Genomic DNA, 15,954 nt, shown 5'->3' with positions numbered 1-15,954 from the left:
CTCCGCGCGCTCATCATCTTTAACCTTTGTCAACCATCTCCACCACAACCATGTCCACCTCCGCTGCTATTTCCACCACCAGCCTCAACTACAATATCTCCGAGCCTCTCACCAGGACGAACTACGTCCTTTGGCGAGCTCAAGCCCGGTCCCAAATAATGGGCGCCGGCTTGTAAGGCTATATTGACAAAACCATTGAGGAGCCTCCCAAGAACATCGTCGCAAAGGATAAAGAGGGCAAGGATCAGGTGGTGCCAAACCCTTCCTACGCCCCCTAGCTAGTCCAGGACCAGCAAATCATCGCCTACCTCCTTCGAAACCTCTCCAAAGAGGTCCTCGTTCAGGTGGCATCGCTGGAGACGTCGCATGCGATCTGGATGACGCTGTCCAACATGTCTGCGGCGGTCTCCCTCTCTCGAGTCAACAATCAGCGCGCCGCCCTCACCAACGCCCAGAAGGGCACACAATCTGCATCAACATACTTCGGCTACATGTGTTCCCTCTCCGACGAGCTCGCGGCGGCAGGGAGACCACTTGGAGAGCCAGAACTCATCTCGTTCATCGTTGTTGGTCTGGACATGGACTATCAACCACTTATCTCTGCGCTTGATGTCCGCACCGAGCCCATCACGGTGGATCTTCTCTTGTCCCTGGTGGCCAACTTCGACCAGCGGGTCGAGTTATATCATGGCAATGGTTCTGGTGGCTTCAAGTCTTCAGCAAACTTGGCCTCGCGAGGACGACAGGGAGGTAAAGGTGGCTACTGCAACCAGAAAAACGGGGGCGCTGGTGGATCCCGTGGCGGTGGCGGCCATGCTGGTGGCGGCGGCTACTCTGGTGGCGGTGGTGGCTACCAAGGAGGTGGTGCTTCTGGCGGGTACCAAAACAATGGAGGCTATAGTGCCGGCGGCCATCAGGGTGGTGGTGGCGGCGGCTACCATCACCCCAACAACAGTGGTGGCAACAACAACCGGCGGCTCTCCAACAATAAGGGGCGTCCCTTCCAAGGCTATGAGGGCTATGAAGGCAAGTGTCAAATATGCAAGAAAACAAATCATATCGCTAAGGATTGTGATTGGCGTTATGCTGATGACAATTCCCAAAAAAAGAAAGTTGCCGCTGCAGCAGATGGGTCATATGGTGTTGACACCAATTGGTACATGGACACGGGTGCGACCAACCATATCACTGGAGAACTGGAGAAGATAACCATGCATGACAAATATCGTGGCCATGATCAGATCTACACCGCAGAAAATGGTGCTGGAATGGAGATTAGTTGTATTGGTCAATCAATTATCAAAACCCCACATAAAGATCTTGTCTTAAAAGAAATCTTGCATGTTCCTAATGCTTCCAAAACACTTCTCTCAGTTCATCGTATTGCCCTTGATAATAATGTTTTTCTAGAGTTTCACCCATATTTCTTTTTGATCAAGGACCAGGCCACGAAGAGAGTTCTCCATAGGGGTGTATGTATTCAAGGGCTATATGCGTTGCTTCCTCAATACTGCAAGTTTAGTAAACAAGTCTATGGTACCATCAAAATTTTAGCTGAAAGGTGGCATAGTCGTTTAGGTCATCCGTCGTTTGCTACTGTTCATCAAATTCTTAGTAGAAATAAGCTCCCAGTTGTTGGTGAGCGAAACTCAGAAACTATTTGTGATTCATGTCAAAGAGCAAAAAGTCATCAATTACCTTATCCTGTGTCCACTATTGTTTCTACCATGCCCTTGCAACTAATTTTTTCTGATGTATGGGGTCCCGCACCCACTTCTGTTGGTAGACACTCTTATTATGTGAGTTTTATTGATGACTATAGTAAGTACACTTGGATCTATCTTCTTAAAAAACGCTCGGATGCGTTCCAAGTTTTTCACACTTTTCAAGCCTTTGTTGAATGCCAGTTTGACGCCAAAATTCTTGCCATGCAATCTGACTAGGGTGGGGAGTATGAGAAGCTGAATTCTTTTTTTTTCAAAAGATAGGTATTTCTCATCATGTGTCTTGCCCCCATGCTCACCAAAAAAATGGTTTTGGCGAACGAAAACATAGACACATTATCGAGGTAGGTCTAGCTCTTTTAGCTGTGGCCTCCATGCCTTTGAAATTTGGGACGAAGCCTTTCTTACCGCTGTTCTGTAAGTGCATCTAGTGCCACCCTTAGTTGGTTTTGGAGTATTGACGACAAACTTGGTTAAGGGAGTAATGTGTTTGTGAGAATTGCAGGATAACACAGGTAGTAGTCCCATATTGATTTGGTTTACCTACCAGAGATGACCCCTAAAACTGTGTGAAGACATTGAAGACAATGGTGGTCTGTGAAGATATTCACAGTGAAGATTATGACATGAGAAGACATTTGTAACGCCCACGATGCGGCTATATCTCCCACGTGTCGAGGCACGACTTAGAGGCATAACCGCATAGTGGTTTTGTCGCAAGAAGGGTCATCTTCACACAATCCCATGTAATGAACAAGAATGGGATAAAGAGTTGGCTTATAATCGCCACTTCACACAATACATAAATATAATTCATACATCATCCAAAATACACACATAGACCGACTACGGTCAAGATCCAAATGAGAATAAGACAACCCCAAATGCTAGATCCCCAATCGTCCCAACTGGGCTCCACTACTGATCATCAGGAAAAGACACATAGTAACGACCACGTTCCTCGTCGAACTCCCACTTGAGATCGACCCCATCATCTGCACTGGCATCGTCGGCACCTGCAACTGTTTTGGTAGAATCTGTGAGTCACGAGGACTCAGCAATCTCACACCCGCGAGATCAAGACTATTTAAGCTTATAGGAAAGGATGGTGTAATGAGGTGGAGCTGCAGCGGCAATAAGCATATATGGTGGCTAACATACGCAAAAGAGAGCGAGAAGAGAAGCAACGGAACGGTCGTCATCTAGTAATGACCAAGAAGTGATCCTGAACTCCTACTTACGTCATTCATAACTCAGACCGTGTTCACTTCCCGGACTCCGCCGAGAAGAGACCATTACGGCTACACACGCAGTTGATGTATTTTAATTGGGTCAAGTGACAAGTTCTCTACAACCGGACATTAACAAATTCCCATCTGCCTCATAACCGCGGGCACGGCTTTCGAAAGATAATACCCTGCAGGGGTGTCCCAACTTAGCCCATCATAAGCTCTCACGGTCAACGAAGGATAAACCTTCTCCCGGAAAAACCCGATCAGTCTCGGAATCCCGGTTTACAAGACATTTCGACAATGGTAAAACAAGACCAGCAAAGCCGCCCGAATGTGCCGACAAATCCCGATAGGAGCTGCACATATCTCGTTCTCAGGGCACACCGGATAAGCGAAGCGTACAGGTACCAACATAACCCAAGTTGCCAAGGGACGGTCCCACACGGTGCTCTAGTTTGGACCAGCGCTCAGAGGAACACTGGCCCGGGGGTTAAAATAAGATGACCCTCGGGCTCGCGAAAACCCGGGGGAAAAAGGCTTGGGTCGCAAATGGTAACACCAAGGTTGGGCCTTGCTGGAGGAGTTTTATTCAAGGCGAACTGTCAAGGGGGTCCCATAAATCACCCAACCGCGTAAGGAACGCAAACTCAAGGAACATAAACCCGGTATATCAGTAACTAGGGCGGCAAGAGTGGAACAAAACACTAGGCATAAGGCCGAGCCTTCCACCCTTTACCAAATATATATAGATGCATTAATTAAACAAGAGATATTGTGATATCCCAACATATCCATGTTCCAACATGGAACAAACTCCAACTTCACCTGCAACTAGCAACGCTATAAGAAGGGCTTAGCAAAAGCGGTAGCTTAGCCAAACAACGGTTTGCTAGGAAAGGATGGTTAGAGGCTGACATGGCAATATGGGAGACATGATATAGCAAGTGATAGGTAGCGCAGCATGGCAATAGAGCGAGCAACTAGCAAAGCAAAGATAGAGGTGATTTCGAGGGGTGGTCATCTTGCCTGCAAGGTTCTCAGAGTTGTCGAAAGCTTGATCCTCGTAAGCGTGCTCAACAGGTTCCTCGTTCACGAACTCGTCTCCCGGCTCTACCCAAGACAAGAACACAAACAAACGGAACCATAATCAACCACGAGAAATGCACAAGCAACATGATGCAAAACATGTATGATATGCAAGGTATGATATGCGATGCATATGCGTGCTCCGGAAGGAAAATGATGAACAAGGCAGTAACTTGGCAAACCAAGCATGCCACTGGGAAGATGAGATGATTTCGATCGAAATCGATATAAAGATCACCGGAAACGGATGCACGATTTGCAAATGGCAAGCAAAACAAGAATGACACGAATCTGCGATTAACAGCATGATAGCACTTAGAATGCAACAAGAAACAATGCTACCGCACTCGAACATATCAACAAAGCATATGGAAGTAATCTACAGAAGATGCTTGACAAAAGATGAACACTGAGCTACGGCTAGATCACAACATAACAAGCTCAAACAAGCATGGCAAAAGTGCCAAAGATAACAGGTTCACAGACTTGGTGAAATTACTGGACATTGCAGAAAACAGCATCAGGTAGCAATGTTCAGGGCACGAAACCAACATGCTACAGGAACTTAACATGGCAAAACAAGGCATATCAGTATTCTACTAGATGCATATGACAAAAGTCCCTTATGTCTTCGAGCGAAGACAATGAGAGCAAATCTTATCAGAGTTGGATGAGTCAGCTTTACTTGTAGCCCAAGTCAAGCTGTCGCGTGTGTTTGAAATCTGACCGTTGACACGTGTCAGGTCCTTAGTGACCCAGGGTCATTTCGGACAAATCAGGTCGGGTTGCCTCCTGGCTATAAATAGCCCACCCCCTACACCATAAATTGGTGGTTGCTCAGAGTTAGTGCACGACTTTTGTCGTTTGAGAGCAACCCACCTCCGAAGCATTTGAGAGAAAGATCCTTGCAAGGACAAAGCCCAAAACACCCAGAGCCAAAGAGTGTTAGGCATCACTGAAGTCTTTCTGTCCGAGTGATCTGAAGACTTATTACACTTGAGGACTGTGAATCCTCCAGCTGGTCAGGCGTCACGTTCTGAGCATCCAAGAGCCATTGTGGATTGCCAGTGAACAAAATTTGTGAAGGTTTGGAAGTCTACCTTGAAGACTTACTAGAGTGATTGGGCGAGGACTGTGTGTTCTTAGCTCAAGGGGAATAAGGTGAAGACGCGGTCTTCTGAGTTAAATCTCAGCCCCCCTAACCAGACGTACAGTTGTCATAGCAACAACAACTGGAACTGGTCTACCAAATCCTTGTCCTCACCGAGCAACTGGTTCTATCCTTCTCATCTCTTTACTTTACAGTTTGTCTTCATGAAGTCATTGCCTACTTGCATGATCTGATTGTCTTCACTGTGTGAAGACTGTTGTTTTCTGGCTTCATACCATCTTCCATCTTGATCCACACTACCTAGCTGCTGATAGTCTTCGTGCTTTCACTTCATTGCTTACTTGACTATGGCTTGCCTAGTGTAGCCTACCTTCCGCTGCATATCAATAGGTTCATTTCTACTGTTTGTCTTCAAAACCCCCGTGTTTTGAAGACTTCCATAAAAATCGCCTATTCACCCCCCCTCTAGTCGATAACTAGCACTTTCAAGTTCATCTTATCAACATGTGGCCTAGTCGCACTATTTCTCATGAAACTCCCATTGAACGTCTCTTCCATGTCACACCTGACGACACTACCCTTCGTGTGTTCGGTTGTGCGTGTTGGCCAAACCTTCGTCCCTACAACACTCGCAAACTTATGTTTCGCTCAAAACAATGTGTCTTCCTTGGCTATAGTGCACAACACAAGGGTGTCAAGTGTCTAGATGTTTCAACTGGTCGTGTATATATTTCTCATGATGTTGTTTTTGATGAAACACAGTTTCCCTTCGAAAACCTACATCCCAATGCTGGCGCCCTTCTTCGAAAGGAGATTCTTCTCCTTCCTTCTCATTTATCCGGAGTACATTGTGTGGGCAATGATGATTGTGTTAATTCAATTGAGACTAATCCTCCTAACCATGTATCTGAGTGTGCTGCTACAGGTGATAACAGTGCTGAAAAAGGCGCTCCAAATGATGCAAATTTGATGAAAAATGGCGCATGTACACGTTATGTTGGTGCTCCAGGCTATCAGGAGCGATCCTCCTCGGGATCTGCCCCTCTGATCATGCGAGGGCCGACAGCATCTGCCTCGGGATCAGGTTCCCGTCAGGCAGACCCATGTACCGCACCAGCCTCTGGTCCGAGTCGTCCCAGTATCGACACGCGGTCGGTCTCTGCTGGGTCTGAGCCTCCCTCGTAGTTTGCCCCTGACACTCGCGTCTACACCAGGCGGACCCCACACCTGACCAAGGCGCCCGCCGCGCGCGTGATCCGAGCCCACAGTGGCTGGATCCCCTGAATCTTCTGCGCTCGCCTCTTCTTCACTTGTTGCTTCTTCGACCGCAAACGATCCGGTGGACGAGGGGAATCTAGCAGCTGCCTCGGGATCCCCTGATTCTGTCCAGGACCATGCAGCAACATCCGCTGGGACCGGATCTTCTGTGCATACTCCGCCATGCACCCGTCTTCGCACAGGTGTTATTCAAACCACTAATTACAAAATAAATTTTGGCTTGGCTGCATCCACAGGAGAATCGCGCACACATCATGAGGCCCTTGCTGATACAAAGTGGAAGGAAGCAATGGATGATGAGTTTCACGCTCTCCAGAAAAACAACATGTGGCATTTGGTTCCATTGCGACCAGGTAAAAACATGATTGATTGCAAATGGGTGTTTCGAATAAAGAGGAGGTCAGATGGTACTATTGATCGTTACAAAGCTAGGCCTGTTGCAAAGGGGTTCAAGCAGAGGTACAACATTGATTACGAGGATACATTTAGCCCTGTTGTTAAAGCTGCCACTATTCATCTTGTCCTAACCATAGCTGTATCCAGAGGATGGAGTCTTAGATAGCTAGATGTGCAGAATGTGTTTTCTTCATGGTGTTCTGGAAGAGGAAGTTTACATGAAGCAACCTCCTGGGTTTGAAGATAAGAACAAACCTTTTCATGTTTGCAGGCTTGATAAATCTCTCTATGGATTGAAGCAAGCTCCTCGCGCATGGTACTCTCGTTTGAGCACAAAATTGCAGCAACTTGGTTTTGTTCCTTCAAAGTCTGACACATCATTATTCATTTACAAGAAGTACAATGCATTGATCTTTCTGCTCATCTATGTTGATGATACCATTGTTACAAGCTCCTCAGATGATGCAGTAAAGGCTCTCTTGTCAGATTTTAACTCAGAATTTGCTCTCAAGGATCTAGGGGACTTGCACTTCTTCCTTGGAATTTAGGTCAAGAAAAACAGAGAAGGTGGTCTTCACCTTTCCCAAGAGAAATATGCAATTGATCTTTTGAGCAGAGTTGGCTTGCATGGTTGTAAACCTTCGCCCACACGATTGTCCTGTTAGAAAAACTTTCTCTTGCTGAAGGAGAACTTTTGAGCCAAGAGGATGGTAGTAGATACAGAAGCTTAGCCGATGCACGTCAGCATATAACTCTCACAAGACCCGACATTTCCTTTGCCGTCAATAAGGTTTGTCAATTTCTTCATGCACCTACTACTGCTCATTGGACTGCAGCAAAACGCATACTGAGATATGTGAAGAACACTTTGAGTATTGGGCTAACTTTCAGCAAGTCTTCATCCACTCTTGTGAGTGCTTTCTCTGATTCAGACTGGGCAGGCTGTTTGGATGACAGAAGGTCCACATGTGGTTTTGCTATTTTCTTTGGTCCTAATCTTATTTCCTGGTGTGCAAAGAAACACGCTACAGTTTCCAGATCAAGCACTGAGGCAGAGTATAAGGCATTAGCAAATGCCAGAACAGAAATTATTTGGGTAAGGCTATTCTTAAGGAACTTGGACTACATAACACACATACTCCTTGACTTTGGTGTGACAACCTTGGGGCTACATACTTGTCTGCTAATCCTGTTTTTCATGCAAGAACCAAGCAGATTGAGATTGATTATCATTTTGTGAGAGAAAGAGTTGCTAATAAGGAACTGGATATTCAAATTGTTCACTCAAGAGATCAAGTTGCAGATGGCTTTACAAAAGCTTTGTCCACAAGACCATTTGAAGAGTTCAAGCGTAATCTCAACTTGAGGAGTTCAGATTAAGGGAGGGTGTTAAACATGTCATATGTTGGGCCGGGCGAGCTTTCCTCTGTTTAAGTTGTACTAGTCTCTATCTTAACCTGTTGTACTAGTCTCTATCTTAACCTCCTGTAATCTGTTTCCTCCTCTCTGTCGGTTATTCTCCTAATTGAACACGTTTGTAAACCTATTGAGAGGATCTCCCTCATCACGTAATATAACTCACGCGGGCTCCCTCCTAGGGAGTTCAGACGCTTCATTATTCCTTACATGTGGTGCCACGTGGGTAAGTGATTAAACCAACACCACTGAAGTTCATCGTGCACCTTAATTTCCCATTGCATCCCAGGCCTAATTAGCTGAAACATGTGGAAAGACCTCAAAGAGAGTGAGCTCAACATGGAAGGCAAGAATGGGATCCGGGGAGATCAGAAAAATCAAAGAAAGCTCGTCCATAGTTGCTTGCTCCTTTGAAACTTCTTTTTATAGATCTAGGTAGTTACATGAGGTACATGCGCTGCACATCATGTTAATTTATATGCTACTACAAACACTTTAATTTCATTGCTGCTACTGCATGTCATATTTCTGAAAAGAAGTAAAGATTTGGTACTTGGAAGTACGTAATCAATTAGGATGAATTGAGGGGATTGAGCCAGCTAAAGGGCGTTGAGTTAAGCTGACTCTAATGAAAGAATCCTAGAGCTAACCACTTCATTTATTGAAGACGAACCCACTGTAATATAGATGACCTCGTAGTACATTTGTGGGCAGGCGTCCGGGTACCATTGTTGCAGTATTTAACGTGTGCTATGTTTCCGGGTGCTCCCGGGAAACACGATATCATCAGTGCTTTTGCATGGTTTATAGGTGCACAATGGTGGACTTGATCTACCAAAATTTGGCATTGGATAGGTTTTGTTTGTTCATGATACACTATAGCTGAGTGCTTAACTTGAGTGCATGTTGAGTTAGAAGAGTTAGAAGACAAGCACCGAGTGGGATTAACTGAACTTGAAACATAAACATCACGATCACGATGGTGGCCATCGAGATAATTAAGCAACAATCGGTAACGTCGCCAGGACGCCAGCTGCTTGATCGTTAGATCTACATGAATCGGAAGATTTCACGACGTTACTCAAAGATATGACCCTCAACACAATTCCTTCTATCTAGACGATATATGGAATTAACATTGAGCTCACTACCTAATTGAGTGAAAACCTACCCTTCAAAGTAGTAGAGTTCTTCTCCATTTACTACCTGCGCTTCGCTAAAGGATTTAGTTGCACATATCAATGTGGATAGCAAGAAACACAATGCTGGCACAACTCCTAATTAAACTTGCATCAAGGCAGTACCAGCTTGTTGCTAATTTTTGTTTGCTGTAAAAAGTAATCACAAAATACGAACACATGAGAATGGATCGATCTCTCACTAAGAACTCAATTCTTATCAGCTAAAATGCACCAGGAACTGTACTGAGAATTTGAGAGGGCCATGGGTTCCTGAGCTATGGGTAGTATGCTTTATTTTGTTGATCAGGCACCTACCATCTGCCTCCTTGTACCTTCATCTCCTCGTCCACCGGCCAGCCCTATCCCACACAGGGCGGCGCTCCTTACCGTCTTGCCCTAGTGACTACTTCGTTGATCTAGAGCCTAGCCCGTCTTCCTCTGTGGCCAATGAGATCTTGCTGCTCATGCCATGCCCGGATTGTGGCAATTCAGCCAGTGGGGAATCTATTTAGCTTCCATCCCTGATGATGGTGTGGAAGTCAATGTAATTCCACCATGGATGTCAGGCTGTAATTGTAGACATGTGCCTGAGTGTTTGAAACTTATTTGATCTGTTAATCTTAAATCACCTTTTTTATATAATTTCACAGGTGTTTGCTTTGCTCGGAGTGCTCTATTCAGATCGGTTGCTTGGATGCCAATTCAGTGCAACTTCCAGCAAAAGAACTGAATCCAAAGAGCAGATGGTTGCTGAAACCAAAGAGAGGGAAAGGCTTGCAGCTCTTCAAGAAGCCATGTTGCAAGGTCAACCCATTACTGCTGGTGCGAAAAAAGGTTTGTTGCCAGTGTGTCCACAATGCCAACTGAATCTCAACTGGTAGATGTGGCACAAAGTTGTCTCTTTCGAGAAGTGATCTAGCTAGTGTTACTCCTCCTAGTGTGCAAGTAGATTTTCAGGCTGCACCCCCTACCGCTGGTGAGCCAAGTGCTCATCTTGTTTATTCAGGCACTTGCTCTAGGACTCAGCATGCCAATCTTTTTGCACCAGTGTTCCCATGGATGTCAAGCTACAATCATAGACACGTGCATGTGTGTTTAAAACTTATTCGATCTGTGTTTATCTAGTGCATTCCATTTTCCTTAATCTTAAATCGCGGTTTTGTAATGCAGATGCTCTGCAGCTTGGTCATAGCAAATAGTGTTGTGCATTACTGAAACACAGGCTGGAGTTGGGCATAAAGACTGAAACACAAGCCCATTCTCCAGTATTTTTTGGAATAGGTAATTCCTGGTTTTCTAGTTTATACGTATGTAGGTGCCATCTCCACTAAAGATGGTTCAAACTACTACTCCAGTACATACTAATAAAACTTGACACAGGGTAGTTCAAACTACATACTAATAAAACTAGATCAAGTTGGTGACAAACATCAGATGCTTCTAAACAAGCAAGGGGCATCGCTTCCTACTCCTAGGGCACACGATTAATCGTCAGACGGGTACAACTGAGGTTCACACGATGACACGGGCACACCAAGCACCTCGTCCGTCACTTACCGTCAACGGCAAGAGCGAGCTTCCAGGCAAGGGCGGCCTGCAGGCCGGCCACCTATGCCCGGGGCTCCTGCTCGCGCCGGAGAAGCTCGTGCCGCCGCAGATCCTGCTCCTCCTTCATCTTCTTCTGCTTCGGCCGCCTGAGATTGTTGTGCAGCAAGAACACCCTGTACGACGCTGCGATCGGAGAGAGGGAAGTCACCAACATGAACAGAGCGCGTCGAAGGACTGCCCAAAGGTCACCGCCGCCGCCGGGATCTGCCATCTGCCTTCGAGAGAGAAAAAGAAGGGGAGAGAGGATTAGAACTTTAGAAGAAGAAGATGGGAGAGAAGGGGAGCGGAGGAGAAGAAACAGAATCTTACGGCCGATGTGGCGAGCGAGGTGATCCGTCAAAGAGCTGCGCCGGAAGGGGAGAAGTGCCGGCGAGAAGAGGTGCGCCGGTCGCCGGGAGAGCTCTGGAGCTGATCTGGGGGAAGAGAGAGGGGAAAGTGGTCCAGGGCAAGAAAGAAACCGCTGGAAGCTTCCTGAACCTGAGAGGGGCTCTCACGGTCATTCCAACGGTGACCGTTCGATCAGATGCTAGTTTCGATCCTGTCCGTTCATTGCTGCTCACTGTGTCCTGCTCACAGCAGTGACACTACCCTCACTCGCTGCCGGCTTTGACTGCGCGTGGCCCTCCTCCTCTACTTCTTTTCTCGGCCCCGTGTATCAGGGACACAGCCAGGTAGCCCTTGTGGTCTGATTTACGAAGGGAGGGAGGGGATGCGGTGGTTCGGCATGTGATTTGGGACATTGGGTAGGGGCATTCTCGACTCCTCTTGTCAAATCCTTCGTCTCCTTCGTGAAACGCCTAGGAATTTTACGAAAGAATAACGATATATATCTACTAAACTCTTTTGGATCAACCAAGTTTGATGTTTGGCTTTAAGCTAAACTTAACTTTTTAAGTTGAATTGGCTTCCTTCGATTACCAGATTTCTTTCGGTGCCCTAAGAACTACTCACTCTGTCTCATAATATAAGGAGTTAAAAGCACCGGGAGTCCTACAACTTGCATCGAATGTGATGGTTTGGTCCTAGAACTTGCATTTTGATCCTACCCAATCCTTAAACTTGCATCAAATGTGCAAATTTGGTCTTGACCAATAACAGAGCGACAAGTGGACGCCTGGTGCTGACCCGGACAGCGTGCGGCATTTTGCAAAGAGGCCCCTGCCTTTGGTTCGAATCTACCCGCAGGACACGCCAAAGTTCGCCACGAGGTGCTCCGCGTCGGCGCCGTGTTCGCCTCCGGCCTCCTGCGCGCGATCCGTTTCCTCCAGCTCAACTGGAAGGAGCTCGCCGCCGACATCGAGGCAGGCGCGCTCAGCCCACGCGTCACCGACGCGTCCGTGCGCGAGGCGGTCGCGGGCATCCTCCGGCCGGATCCCGAGCTCGCCCAGTTCGTCCGGGACGAGTGCTGCAACGACGACTGGGCCGACATCGTCAGGCGCATTTGGCCCCACACGTAGTATCTCGACGTCATCGACCGGCGCCATGGCGCAGTACATCGGGATCCTCAAGTACTACAGCGGCGACCTGCCCATGGCGTGCACGATGTACGCGTCGTCGGAGTGCTACTTCGGGCTCAACCTCCGCCCGCTCTGCGACCCTTCGGAGGTGTCCTACACCATCATGCCCAACATGGGGTACTTCGAGTTCCTCCCCGTGGACGAGGCGACCGGCGCGGCGTCGTGCGTGGACGCGGGCAACCTGGTGGACCTCGCCCGCGTGGAGGCCGGGCGGGAGTACGAGCTGGTGATCACCACCTACGCCGGGCTGAACCTGTACCGCGTCAGCGACGTCCTCCGCGTGACGGGGTTCCACAACGCGGCGCCGCAGTTCCAGTTCGTCCGCCGCAAGAACGTGCTGCTCTCCATCGAGTCCGACAAGACCGACGAGGCGGAGCTGCAGCTCGCCGTGGAGCGCGCGTCGGCGCTGCTCCGCCCGCACGGCGCGTCCGTGGCGGAGTACACCAGCCAGGCGTGCACCAAGAGCATCCCCGGCCACTACGTGGTCTACTGGGAGCTGCTGAGCACGGGCGCCGGCGCGACGGCGGTGGACAAGGCCACGCTGGACGCCTGCTGCCTGGAGATGGAGGAGGCGCTGAACACGGTGTACAGGCAGAGCAGGGTGGCGGACGGCTCCATCGGGCTGCTCGAGATCCGGGTCGTCCGGGCCGGCACGTTCGAGGAGCTCATGGACTACGCCATCTCCCGGGGCGCCAGCATCAACCAGTACAAGGCGCCCCGGTGCGTGACGTTCCCGCCGATCATCGAGCTGCTGGACTCGCGCGTGGTGTCCAGCCACTTCAGCCCCGCGCTGCGGCACTGAAACCCCGGCCCGGCGCTCCGGCTAGAGCGCGACGGGGTCGTCCCACGAAGCACGACGACGGCTCCGCTGAATCGATTCACCCATTGAAAGTTTTGGCTGTTGCCGCCGGCGTCATCGGCTAGTAGTAGCACTAGCAGTAGAAGAAGGAGAGTGAGTGCCACCTTTGATGCTAGGAAATGCTAGGAATGAGGCTGGAATATGGTTGATGTAACAGTCCAATTACTGCCGGAGTATGATTAATGATTGATGGTTAATAGTTGATGTGCTTGTCTGTCTGTATCTATCTATCGGGAGTTGTGTGATTGTTCATTAATTCACGGAACATTGCCTCCAAAACCGTACGAGTTAGTGATAGTACTGTACTTGCAAGATATTTCCCCCAATTATTGTTCGCTAGCCGACACCTGCATAGACTAGAGGCCGATGCCGATTGTTCTTTCTTTCTTCATTATCCTGCCTTTGGCCTTTCCATTTTCCCACTGAGAATCCGTTGCTGCTGCTCGTTCGAAAGTGTTAGCAAGAGGAGCAGAATTAACCGCGTCACATGGCTCATCGCCGCAATAGTTGAGGCGTTCGCGGCTTTTCGCCGTCGATGGACTTGTACTGCTTCAAGGACGGCGGTAATCTGATTGTCGATGATAGCTGTCTAGTCGGAGTTACGTATATGCGTTGTTCGATGTTGACACTTGATTAGACAAGATCGGCTTGATGATCAGGCCATGACAAGCGTTGCCCATTGCTAAATCATGCATGCCGGACCCAAGCACGATCCGGCTACATGCGAGGTCGGTCGTCAGGCCGTTCTTTTGTTTGAATGGTCTTTGGGGTACTGTTGCTAGTAGGAGCGGACCAGCATGCTTTCTTGACCAAAGGCAGGGGCCTCTTTGCAAAATGCCGCGCGCTGACCGGGTCGGCACCCAGGCGTCCACTTGTCGCTCTGTAATTGGTCACGACCAAATTTGCACATTTGATGCAAGTTTAAGGACTGGGTAGGGTCAAAATACAAGTTCTATGACCAAACCATCACATTCGATGCAAGTTGTAGGACTCCCGGTGCTTTTAACTCTAATATAAGAGCAGGTTTTACAGTAGGGACGGAGGGAGTAATCAATGAACCGATAACGCCTTCGGTTCATATTCCTACTGGTCGGACGGCCAGTTGATCGGTTTGATTACTGGGTTTTCTACCATCAAATAATATAATTAGAGTCATAATATATGCTAATATAAAAATAAAATAGGATCAAATAGAAGGGGTTTCCTCTATTGGACAACAAAGGAGGGTAGTTGAGGTGCTTACCAGCAACGCCCATGACTTGGGATCGAATCCCACTACGTGCACCAATATTTTTCTCAATTTCTCTCCACACTAGTTCGACGGCCCGGTTTATTAGCCGGTTTCATGAAAAAACTGCTCGGGCTGACAGGTTATCACTGGTCTAGTTGCGGGTCGGTCTTGTGTGCTTAAAAACCAGCATGGTAGCCAGTTCATATTTTTTTTGGCTTGAGCGTCGGTCTGGTTCCGTATTTTAAACTATGGTTGTAATTATATTAGCCCCCTCATTTCCCATGTTCGTCCCATCGTTCTCCACAATAGTTCGCCTACCCGGTTTATTAGCCGGTTCCATGAAAAAAACGCTAGCTGCAATGGAGCCTGGGCGGTCGGTGGATCATATCTCAGGCGCGCGTGGGCGTGGTGCACATGCACTAGTAGAAAACAAGGCTTTGGTCCAGGCCTGAAAAGCCCATTAATCCCGATTCACTCACGAACCGGGATCAATGGGTGCATCGGTCCCGGTTTGTGAGGCCAGGGCGCCAGCCGGGCCTCGTGGGCCATTGGTCCCGGTTCGTCTGACCTCTTTGGTCCCGGTTCCAGGCACGAACCGGGACCAACGGGCCTCGCTCCTGGCCCACAACCATTGGTCCCGGTTGGTGGCTGGAACCGGGACCAAATGTGGTCCTTTAGTTCCGGTTCTAGCCACCAACCCCGACTAAAGAGTGGCCTATATATACCCCGAGCCCTGCCTGCGAGCAGAGCCATCGCTCTGTTTTCTTGGCCGACCGTGGGAGAGCTTTGTGCTGCTCTAGCTCACCTCCTATGCACATGAGGTGTTCGATGAAATGCCCGAGCCACACTTAAATTTCTCCTCTCGAAGCTCCTTGTCCAAACTCCATTTTCCTCGAGATTTGTCTAGGTTTAGCGATCCGCATCATGTCTGACACGTCTCCAACATATCTATAATTTTTGATTGTTCCATGCTATTATATTATCTATCTTGGATGTTTATGGGCTTTATTTTACACTTTTATATTATTTTTGGGACTAACCTATTGACCCAGAGCCCAGTGCCAGTTCCTGTTTTTTCCCTTGTTTCAGTGTTTCGAAGAAAAGGAATATCAAACGGAGTCGAAACGTAATGAAACCTTCTGGAGAAGTTATTTTTGGAAGGAAAGCAACCTGGTAGACTTGGAGTGCATGTCAGGAAAGAAACGAGGGAGCCACGAGGTAGGGGGCGCGCCCACCCCCCTAGGGCGCGCCCTCCACCCTCGTGGGTCCCTCGTTGCTCCCCTGACGTACTTCTTCCGCCTATATATCTCCATAT

The 15,954-nt window shown here is 48.3% G+C and overlaps 1 pseudogene; it reads left to right on the top strand.

Annotated features, from left to right (window-relative positions):
* The first annotated feature begins 377 nt into the window (after positions 1-377).
* LOC109764254 (probable indole-3-acetic acid-amido synthetase GH3.9) lies at positions 378-13,610 on the top strand (annotated as a pseudogene).
* Positions 13,611-15,954: the final 2,344 nt, after the last annotated feature.

The sequence above is a fragment of the Aegilops tauschii genome, chromosome 6, assembly GCF_002575655.3.
Source record: "Aegilops tauschii subsp. strangulata cultivar AL8/78 chromosome 6, Aet v6.0, whole genome shotgun sequence".
Classification (NCBI taxonomy): Eukaryota; Viridiplantae; Streptophyta; class Magnoliopsida; order Poales; family Poaceae; genus Aegilops; species Aegilops tauschii.
This window is presented reverse-complemented; position numbering and strand designations above follow the sequence as displayed.